Consider the following 10,823-nt stretch of genomic DNA (forward strand, 5'->3'; position numbering starts at 1 on the left):
ACCAGTTCAGAAATGCAGCGCGGTTATAAATTAATATAATTACAGTTACGCGTAACATATGACATTTGTACTTTCTCTGTCATTTGACATTTACTCCATTAATTTTTCATGGAATTATACTTCAGCGAACAGCAGTGAAAGGCACGGAGGCAGGTCTGGAGTCAGTCGGTTTCTATGAAGAATATAACAACAATAATGCGGTGATAGAACGTGACGTATTTTTTTTTAAAGATAAGGCGTTAAAACAAAACCCACGTAGAAAAACTGGTCTAACGCTGAAATTTGGAAATGTAAGAAACACTCTTTAAAAAAAATCACCTTAGTAAAGGATATGGTTCTATACAGAACCCTGAACACGGGTTCTTCAGACTGATGGTGAATGTGCTATGGTTCTATACAGCATCTTTCAGAAAAAGGGTTTTGTATGGCACCGAGACAGGGTTCCCCTGTTGTTACGATGTCAATAACATAGAGGAACCGTGTTGTTTGGTGCCGTAGAACCGTCTTTCTGAAAGGTTCTTTTTCTCCAACAACCTGAAGAACCCTTTCATGAAGCAAACAACTCCTTATTCGTGTAAAACACTCTCCTGGGTTCTATATAGAACCATATTCTTTTGTAAAGAACCCTTGCAGAACCATCATTTTGAAGAGTGTATAATTACTTCTGCATTTTCCAAAGACACGTGGTCAGAACACACGCGCGTTTTTAAGTAGAACGTTTCAAAACCGTACATTAACGATATTAGACTGTAATTATAGAAATGTCTAACTACTGCATATAAAGCTGTAATTCTCATCGTAAACTCCTGAACATAACGGTTTTCATTGTTTACACTGTGATATATTGATGGAGGCCTATGCACAGTTCATAGTGGAACATCCGAGCGTGGCCCTGAGGGGTTCACATTTCTGCTCGTTTTCTTCCGCGGTCGCTGTTTATCTGCATTTTGAAACGCGGCCTGTTCTAAAGTTGTTGTAAACTTTTGTACGAGCTCTCGTTCCGCTGCTCGCGAGAGAAAGAGCGAGCGTGGGAGAGAGAAAGAGAGAGTGAAGTGCTGAAAGAGTGCAAGTGGTGTGAAAGCTCGAGCTCTGCGGCCTGTGTTTGGCGCTTCTCGCGCGGCTCATTGATAACTTGGATCGATATATCGACTGACACTGATTAATTCTGTTTTTTGACCCCTGGGCGCGGAGGGGAGCGCGCGGGTCAGAAAGTTTGGAGCAGAGCGCGAGGCGAAGAGCGCGCAGCACACGGACAGCCCTGCAGCACGCGCGCTAGAAACGGAGAGGTAAAGGCTTGGTGTTCCGTCAGCGGAGTTTTCTCTCGTCACTGCGGCTCTGCGGCTGCTGTGGTGCGGGGTGTGAGGAGGACTGACGCGCTGGGAAAATGGGGGGGGTGTTACTATGGCGGCAGAGTCAGCAGGCCTCGGCTTTATTCACTTAAACTCGGGCTTGAAATAAGCAAGGAACTATGTTTCTCTGTAGAGGGCATGATATCGTAATGTTAATGTAAACAATATAGTCCTAAATATTTTATTAACAGTGGGATTACTACTATATTTTATTTTAAATTGGGATTGGTGGCGGTGCACATGCGCATATCCAATGTTTTTATTTTATTGTCTAATTATTATTGTATTTATTATTATTATTATTATTATTATTATTATTATTATTATTATTATATTTTTATATAAAATATTTAAATTATTATAAACAGTAGTTGTGCTGATGGTGGTCATTTAGGTCCAATTTTCAGATTGTTATTAAAAATGTTCTCCTCCTTTTTCCTCTTTTTCTTCTAAATTCTTTATCTACTTCTTGTGAAGAATATATTGAGTGTTTGGGTCATAGCTGGTGGTGCAGGTGGTGTCCAGGGTGCACTGTTAATTAAATGAGATGATAGTGATTATTTATTTACATTACTACCATTCTTTTGTTTACTGCTATTAAATGTTATTGTTGTTGCCGTCATTGTTATTGTAATTGTTTTACATGTTATCGGTAATAGAGGTGTTCTCGATGGGGCTTTTATTGTCACTGCCTTTATTGTCAGACTAGATCATTATTTAAAAATAAATAAATAAATAAATAATATATATTTATTATTATGATTTATTCATTTATTATTATTAATATTAGTAGTAGTTTTACTGTTAATATGTTACTGTTAATAATGTTAACGGTGCCCAGATGCACTGTCAGCTGGTAGTTATCATTTTTATCATTTATTATTATTATTATTATTATTATTAATATTATTATTATTATTATTATTATTATTACTGTTGTTATTGCTGTTAGTGATAGAAATGCACATAAAATGATAGGGTAGAGGTACATTATTGGTCACTGAAGGTCCAACAATCTAAATGGACCTATAAGGAACAACGGTGTTTTTAAATCTGACTTCTGTTCTGTAGAAGTACATTACACTCTGTTCTCCAGAAGAAGAGGTGAATATTTGTAATATTTCATTAAAGAAGTGTGTAAAATAGTAGAACATACGTCATGAAGAAAAGCTGGGTTTATCAAATCAACACAACTTTTACAATCTATTTCATCTGGGATATGGTACAATTGTGTTCTAACTGAAGGTAAACTAATGTAGGGAACTTTGAGGGTACCACCACAGCGAGAGCAATTGGTACCGCCACAGTGACCGTTGTTTTGAGAGTGTGGGATGATGCCCGGCCCAGTTGTAATACCAGATGGTGATTATTATTATTATCATTATTATTTATACTATTATTATCAGTGGTGTTGGTATTATTAGAGGTGTGGGTGCTGTAAGTGTGTGTGTGTGTGTGTGTGTTGGGGGGGGGGGTGATGACTGTTCTCCTGCTCTTCTCTAATGTCTCTCTATCGATGATTCTGTTTGGGGAATAAATCACCGTGGATCGGTTCAGTCCGCGCGCCTTTAAGCCTCTAATTTACACACACACACACACACACACACACACACACACACGCGGTCGACTCGGTGTCTTGTTATTTGATTTAATTTTTAAGTTTAAATTCAATTACCACTTTGATTCAAAGTTTTAAAGTTTCTAAGATCAAAAAAACTTTCCCGCGCCCTGCGGCGTGGAGCGACTCGAGACTGAAACACACGAGCTCACCTTAAAACGCAAACAAAATCATTTTATACTTTGTCTAGACCTGTATTTTGATGAATACATTCGTGTCAGTGGCGCCCCAATAAATAACAAAAACTGTAAATTAAAAAAAAACTGCTCTACATTGTTTTAATTATGTTATATTTTATTTTATTAAACTGCTCTACTTTATTTTATTACGCTTCATTTAGATGCCTGTTATGATCAAACATTCACCAGTTGCTTTAGGCTTCCGAATCTCTCTATGACGTAATCATTGTTTTTGTTACGTAACATTCATCAATGGGTCTGTTTTTCCATTCGTTTCAGCTTCAGAAAAAGTATTTAATCGCTTTAACAGGCGTTAATCAATGATGCTGATGTTTACACCTGCTGTAGGTGTTTTTTTTTTTTCGTTTGCTTGTGTAAATGTTTTATTATTATTATTATAATTATTATTAATTTGTATGCATCACAAAAATTAATGTGCAATGTTAATAATAAATATTTACTTTTATAATAATTATATAATACTGCACAATGATATGACGTCATAAAATGATATTATAATGCACTGAAATGTTATTATTGATTATTCTGAAAGAACAGAATTAGATAAAGTTATTTATTGCAAATGTGTTACATATTAAAATGCTTAAATATTTATATTATTTTTTCTAATATGTTCGAACTACAGCTCTGTTACTTAAGAATAGTTTTAAAGTTATGTTACATCCCTCTTAAGTACGTTATAACACTCGTCTTTCTGGGTTCGTGGTAAAAATAAATCCCGTAGTTTAAAACACGTGAAAAAAAATGTAGTAAACGGCTTATAACGAAAGAATCCGTCATTATTCTAATCGCGTTTATTCTCTGAGTGAATTTCCCCGGATGTGGAAGAGAGGATTATTTTAAACTCTGAATACAACAAATACACTATATTTACTCCATTGCAGTGGAAGTTTGTCTCTGGCGTTTTTCGATGACGGAATTGGAACCAGGCGGCCGCATTGATGAGCTATTGATTTATTGATTGGGGCCTTAGAGCTGAGCTGGAGCCTGGAGAAGAAATACGCCGAGAGTGAGCTTCACCATTTTCCACATTCTACTTCTACACATTACATTAAAGCACATTTAACTCAAAACTGAACAACAACATTCGCGTTCTTACATTTTATTACAAGCCTGTGACGATGTAATAAAATACAATGCTGTATATTGTGTTACTTGGTAATATATATTTTATTGGCCTTTTGTTCATATCTTAATTTAAAGTACAGTTATTGTACGATTAGAATATGTCTTGGGTTTCCACTGACGATAACGCATTTGTTTCTCTACATTTTTCTGCTACTTGTTTTATTTATGTCTCTTACTTACCCTTTTCCTATTGGGCGTTTAAAGTTTGTGTTTATGTTTTTCTGTTTATTATCAATTTTTCTTGCTATTTTTATAATTATTGTTATTGAAGTATTAACAGTGACAATACAATAAAAAGACAAACAGTGGTTTATTATTTTATTGTATGTGTAACTACCTATTTTTATAGAATGTGAGAATTTTGTCAAAATATGAATCTCAATTCCAGACGTAAAAGCATAAATAAAGGAGACAACAATAAATTTGATTTGTTTTTAATTTTCCCTGCAATAAATTATGTATTATTTATTTAATCTTTGCTTTCTTTTTTAATATATTTTTTTAAATCTACTCCGTTTCTCTGTGAGCAATGCACTCGTGAAATGTGTAACACGTGTTTTTGTTTTTTGCAATTTTTGTTGTTGTTGTTGTTTTTTTTCAATTAATTTTAAAGATAAGCCTGTTTCAGGGCCTCGGGCAGCGCGCGAGTGTGATGGAGGGGAGGCAGGTGATGAAGTGGAGCTCGTGCTGCTTCCATTCGATCGGAAATCAATCACCGATGGAAACGGGCAGATCTGTTAGAATAAGAAACAAAGGAGAGCGCCTCGGCCTCTTAAACACGCGCTTTAAAGACACTCTGTATGCGACCTCTATTTGGGCACGAGAGCTTAATTTATCTTATTTCAGGGGATTACTCAGTGGAAAGACACACGTCAACGCTGCTGCTATAATGACAAAATCAAATAAAACAACAATAATAATATGAAATGAATACACATATATTATTGGCTCCTAAAGCTATAAACAATGTAAATGTTCCTTTAAAGGTACAACAGTGGTGTTTAAGGGCTTTACATTCTCTTCTTTAGAGGGAGAGGTGGATATTTGTAAGAATTCATTGAAGTACTGTGTAAAACACAAGAACATGTTTCCTGGAGAAATGGGGCAAAAACAACACAGTTTCAAAGGCTACAATTAGAATGAGGTAGAAATATGTTCCCTAACCAAAGGTATGAAGATGTACCCTTAAGGGCACCTCCACAGTGACAGAGTGTCTGACAGTGTACTTTACAAAGGCATATAATATAAGACAATTATGAGCTCTGTTTTTTTATGTTCAGTTCATTAAAGAAGTGCCAAGTGTTGGCATTCGGATGATGCCTATTACAAACTGGACTCCAAAAAATTTGGGACACTAAACAAATTGTGAATAAAAACTGAATGCAATGATGTGGAGGTGCCAACATCTAATATTTTATTCAGAATAGAACACAAATCACAGATCAAAAGTTTAAACTGAGAGAATGGATCATTTTAAAGGAAAAATATGTTGTTTCAAAATTTCATGGCGTCAACAAATCCCAAAAAAGTTGGGACAAGGCCATTTTTTACCACTGTGTGGCATCCCCCCTTCTTCTTACAACACTCAACAGACGTCTGGGGACAGAGGAGACCAGTTTCTCAAGTTTAGAAATAGGAATGCTCTCCCATTCACGTCTAATACAGGCCTCTCACTGTTCAATCGTCTTGGGCCTTCTTTGTCTCACCTTCCTCTTTATGATGCGCCAAATGTTCTCTATAGGTGAAACTGGACTGCAGGCTGGACATTTCAGTCCCCGGATCCTTCTCCTACGTAGCCATGATGTTGGGATTGCTGCAGAATGTGGTCTGGCATTATCTTGATGAAAAATGCAGGGTCTTCCCTGAAAGAGATGCCGTCTAGATGGGAGCATATGTTGTTCTAGAACCTGAACATAGTTCTCTGCATTAATGGTGCCTTTCCAGACATGCAAGCTGCCCATGCCACAAGCACTCATGCAACCCCATACCATCAGTGATGCAGGCTTCTGAACGGAGCGTTGATAACAACTTGGGTTATCCTTGTCCTCTCTGGTCCGGATGACATGGCGTCCCAGTGTTCCATAAAGAACTTCAAATCGTGACTCATCTGACCACAGAACAGTCTTCCATTTTGCCACACTCCATGTTAAAAGACCCCTGGCCCAGTGCAAACGTCTGAGCTTGTGGAGCTTGCTTAGAAATGGCTTCCTCTTTGCACTGTAGAGTTTCAGCTGGCAACGGCGATTGGCACGGTGGATTGTGTTCACTGACAATGCTTTCTGGAAGTATTCCTGAGCCCATTCTGTTATTTCATTGACAGTGGCGTTCCTGTTTGAGGTGCAGTGACGTTTAAGGCCCCGGAGATCACGAGCATCCAGTAGAGTTTTACGGCCTTGACCCTTACGCACAGCAATTGTTCCAGATTCTCTGAATCTTTTGATGATGTTATGCACGGTTGATGATGATAACTTAAAAGTCTTTGCTATTTTACGCTGGGTATCATATCAATACCATTCTGGTATTGCTGCACTCTCTTTCTGCCCAACAATGGTGGAATTGGTGATCCTCTTACCATCTTGGCTTCAGAGAGACACTGACACTCTGAGAAGCTCTTTTTATACCCAATCATGTTGTCAATTGGCCTAATTAGTGTTAATTGGACTTCCAGCTCTTCGTTATATGCTCAGTTTCCTTTTTCCAGCCACTTATTGCTACTTGTCCCAACTTTTTTGGGATTTGTTGACACTGTGAAATTTTGAATCAACATATTTTTCCATTAAAATGTTACATTTACTCAGATTAAACTTTTGATCTGTTATCTATGTTCTATTACGAAGAAAATATTGACATTTGTCATCTCCACATCATTGCATTCAGTTTTTATTCACAATTTGTTTAGTGTCCCAACTTTTATGGAATCCGGTTTTATTTAGTGTTGGTTTGTAGGGAAGGGTTTGGTTTAAGGTGCTGTTCTGTTGAGGATAGGGGTAGGGCATGGTTTAAGGTGCTGTTCTGTTGAGGTTAGGGGCAGGGTTAATGTCATTAATACTTGACCCTTAGCTACACTTGGATGCAATAACACTTGGGCTTTAGATCCCAAATGAACAAAGAGTAAATAAAAGGAGTCCAATAACCAACAGGAAAGATGCAGGGTGTTACTCAGTTGGCCTTTTCCAAACAAACACTTGAGTAAGTTCTATCAGTAAAAATCACTGTGCTCTCATCTGTTAAATCTTTTCAATCAGAGAAAACCAGAGAGCCATTTCACTATAAACTATGATTAGCAAGAGATTAGCAGACCTCAGGCTTTAAAGTGATTTCAGCATTGAGCTTTCAACATTTGAACGTTTACTAAAGAGGTCAATGGAGACTAAACGTTGCAGACTGAACAGTCCATTACAAGACAGATTATTTCTGTAGATTGTGCTCCTGTATGAATAAAGACGAATACAAGATAAAGGTTCTGACGTTCTGCTCTTGGTGCTATCAGCTACTACTGAAAAGTGAAATGTTTTTAAGCATTGGTGCTTGAGAGACTTCCTTTTTCAGGCTTTGATGGCATATGAGTTTTTAGGCCGTGGAAAACCTAGGGGTTTTTACATCTAAAGCAATGGCAGTATAAAAGTATGATGTCTTATTCTGCTTTATGGTGCTCTTTAGTGATTGGTTCTCCATCTGTTTTCTAGTTTAGTTCTACAGGGGTTGGACGATGAAACTGAAACACCTGTCATTGTAGTGTGGGAGGTATCATGGCTAAATTGGAGCAGCCTGGTGGCCAAACTTCATTAACTGCACACTGCACCAGTAAGACCATGTGCATCCAATGGTTCAAACATTGTATCTGAAGGCGGCGCCGTGTATCAGGACGACAATGCACCAATACACACAGCGAGACTGGTGAAAGACTGGTTTGATGAACATGAAAGTGAAGTTGAACATCTCCCATGGCCTGCACAGTCACCAGTTCTAAATATTATTGAGACACTTTGGGGTGTTTTGGAGGAGCGTGTCAGGAAACGTTTTCCTCCACCAGCATCACGTAGAGACCTGGCCACTATCCTGCAAGAAGAATGGCTTAAAATCCCTCTGACCACTGTGCAGGACGTGTATATGTCATTCCCAAGACGAACTGACGCTGTATTGGCCGCAAAAGGAGGCCCTACACCATACTAATAAATTACTGTGGTCTAAAACCAGGTGTTTCACTTTCATTGTCCAACCCCTTTAGTTTCTTGGTTTGTTTCTTTGTGGCTGTCAAGGTTTCTAGTCTTTCTGAGTATTTCTAAGTATAAGTCTGATATTTTCCAGATACTTGTTGTCATTCCTTTGCATCTTTCTGTTCATTTATTCAGTTCATTTTCCTTATTCTAATGTTTATACGTTCTGCCCTTATTCCTCTGTTTTGGTTTTTAAAGTTTGGAATCTCAGCTCTATGCCTGACAAACCTGAAGGCTCCTAAAGACTCACACTCTTCTCTCACTTACATCTAATCAGTTTGCTATGTACTTCACTTTCTGGGTCTCAGTGATTTTTCAGGGCTTTTCCGGAAAGAAATGACTTGTCCTCCATTGCTTGTGTTTTGGAAGAATTTTGAACTGTTATGAACCCTCCGCACTGGGCCCTGTTTCTTTTTACATCTGTTTTAAGGAGAATTTTTTTTAAGAAGAACTGTTTTCCTTTTTAAATTTACATAAAAATTGCTGTTTTGAAATGTTTTTAGGTTCTGAAACATGACTTTTATTTTGGCATGACTGTTAATTAAAGTCCACCTGCATTCGGCAATCCGGGGGTCCAAGCTCATTAATACGGCCAACCACTGTGTGGTGATTAAAGATAATGACGATGATAAAGATAACGGAACACAAAGACTGCTAACCACTGCCCTTTTTAGGTTTCTACGTAGTTATGAAGTGGAATGAAATACACAAAAAGCCCTAACAGTGTTTTGACAGATGTGAAATAATATGAAATGAATGGGCCCAAGCACCTACACCTGAACCGTGGATCTCTTCAAACACCACAGTGTCAACGTGATCTGGAATATTTTCCAAAATCCAAACTGTACTGTCTGAGCATTTGCTCATGATGTAGTTTAATCCACTTAACCCTTTGCAATAAAAAACATAACTGCTTTAATTTGATAGAACATTTTTACCTGAGTGTATCTATAGAGTGAAGCTGAAGCGGGGTCAGTGTGGCTGGACGTGCACTGATTCACTGTTATAGATTTATGGTAAAGCTACTGTAAAATGCTATTATTGTATGCAATAATACTGTACACCTAAAGCACTTGGAAGCAAACTTCCTTTAAATCGAGTTACTCTCACAGGACTTTTTCACACCGTAAGCCACTTGTCGAACTGAGCGACTGGACAAAGTGATGCATCTAATGCCGTTGATGATTCCTACTGCTGCATGCTGTCTGTAATGTCTTATGGTTCATGTCTATTCATTACTGCTACTGCATTAAAGCCCAGCATTGACTTCCATTAGACCGTACAGTAAGTAAGTCCTCTCTTGGGCTTAAACCCTGTGGCATTTGGAGTTCAGCTCGACGTCTCACTTGGAATTTACATTAATGTGCAAATACCACCGGGCGGGAAACATGCTGGCGGGAGCATCTTATTGTTAAGGGGGGTGTGGGGGGGGGAATAATAAAATAATAAAAACAAGCAACCCTTTAAATCCACTGGAGCACTGGTTGCTAAGAAACAGAGGGAGAGATGGATTGAGAAGGAATAGTCGATCAATTCTACAGGGACGTGTGCATGTGTGTGTGTATGTGTGTGTGTGTGTTTTGTTGTTGTTGTTGAGACTATGCTAAAAATGGTCCAGTCTGCATATTAGTAACAAGGGGAAAAAATGCATTATTTCATTTATAAAGCAGTGGCCCAGACTCTGTTTGTTTGTGGATGCAGTGAAAGTAGCTCCGCCCCTTTATATTTCCACTTGATCATATGCCATCTACTGCATAATTCATGCACAAATTTATTGTTGAAAGAAATCTATGCATTTTTCTAGAATAGGACACACTTTCACTCACAACCACAAAAACATATCTTCAAACACACACACACACACACACTTCCAAACACTCACACACATGCTGTCTTCCGCTTGTGCATATTGAGAATGAGTATTGATCTTTTCTGGCAGTCGGCTCCAGTCTTTCATAGCGTGCTGTATCTGATCTCTATTCTTCACACACACAACAGTATGGGTTCTGGGCTACAGTAGCACTGAATGTTAAGCTCGGATGCCCCTTTCAGTCTCTCTCTCTCTCTCTCTCTCTCTCTCTCTCTCTCTCTCTCTCTCTCTCTCTCTCTCTCTCTCTCTCTTTCTTTAAGTATCTGTCCTTTTTTCTGAAGTATTGAGACATGTTTTGTTATATTTTTATATGAATGTATATGTCTCAGGGGTGAAAGCAGGTGGAGACCCAGGTCAAAATCCATTTCTTCTTGATTTTGAAAGTAGCTAAAAATTATTAAGCACAATTAAATTGTAGTGCACTATTTTGATTTCATTGGC

This window comes from Hoplias malabaricus, chromosome X1 (assembly GCF_029633855.1).
Source record: "Hoplias malabaricus isolate fHopMal1 chromosome X1, fHopMal1.hap1, whole genome shotgun sequence".
NCBI classification, from domain to species: domain Eukaryota; kingdom Metazoa; phylum Chordata; class Actinopteri; order Characiformes; family Erythrinidae; genus Hoplias; species Hoplias malabaricus.